Here is a 1,376-nt window from a genome sequence, read left to right on the forward strand (position 1 = left end):
CGTGTGTGCTACAACTTAGTGACCTTAGAGCTGGGTAATATTCAAGACGTTTGACAGAACACGTTAACGCAGACATTGTCCTTTATCATAATGAACCAAGCCAACACAACACCTTCAACATCAGCTTCCACTGATCAGTCTGACAGTGTTGCTGGTGGCTACAGGCAGTTTACCTACAAGTGCCTCTGAGAAAACAGCAGCAGGTGTGTGTTTGTGTCTCAAAAGCAGCCAATAAACAAAGCAGATGTAGAGATCAGTAACATCCAAATGTGCAGAACCTGCTGTGATGGTTAGTCAACATGAAGGTCCTGCGTCAAACGTTTTAATGATACTGAGGCCCAGAGAGTTGTAGCACACATGTACAGATCAGTGACGCACCTGTGATTTCGTTTAAACGGTTTCTGAAGGTGAGATCTGAAAGAGAATATTAACAGAATTAGAACATTAATTACTGCACAGTGCAGGGTGATGTTATGAACTAGTCATGTGTTATTAGGCTATTAAACAGTCATTTGTTAACATCTAAAACTGAGTCGGGGAAACATGAGCAGAGGCTGATTCACATTAAAAGGCCACATATTAAATGAGAGAGCTGCACATTTAATTCAATTCAATTTATATAGCGCCAAATCACAACAACAGTTATCTCACAGCGCTTTTCATAAAGAGCAGGTCTAGACCGTACTCTATGATGATATTTACAGAAGCCCAACAGTTCCCACCAAGAGCAGCACTAGGAGACAGAGGCAAGGAAAAACTTCCTTTTAAGAGGCAGAAACCTCGAGCAGAGGTTTAGATCATCATCTAGTGACTTGATGACACGTCAGAATCTATCTGAGCTCAGCTGGTGAAACTTAGAAATCTATTTACCAATTTCTTGTTTGCTTATTCAGTCTGTTGTATAGAGTTAGATAAGATGATCGATTTCACCAGAGACGTTTCATAGAGGAGACACGCCACTTAAAGAACATCAAAGATGGCGGTTATCCTGCCCCTCCCGCTAGAAAGCCAATCGTCTGCTTTTAAACAGCCGAGGCGGGAAACATTTCAGCCAATTGTTTGGTTCCACTGACGTAAGAGTCTACTACGTGATCGTCACTTCTACAACGCATGTGTAGAAGAAGTATAACTGGTCGGGAAAAACATTTTTTAAACCTTTTTTGGGGCAAAGTCGGCAAACTTTTTCAGTGATTTTTTTTTTTTATCAGATTTTACTGCTGATTCATGTATTTTTTTATGTCCCAGTGAAAGTGCAGTTATTGCTCTCTCTCCATTCATTTAGATAGAGTTCATATCTTGTTATTCTACAATAGATGCCCAGAGGCATTGCCAAGATGGCTGCTGAGTGGCATGACTTGCCTCTAAGGACTTTGATT

This window comes from Micropterus dolomieu, linkage group LG18, assembly GCF_021292245.1.
Source record: "Micropterus dolomieu isolate WLL.071019.BEF.003 ecotype Adirondacks linkage group LG18, ASM2129224v1, whole genome shotgun sequence".
Lineage (NCBI taxonomy): Eukaryota > Metazoa > Chordata > Actinopteri > Centrarchiformes > Centrarchidae > Micropterus > Micropterus dolomieu.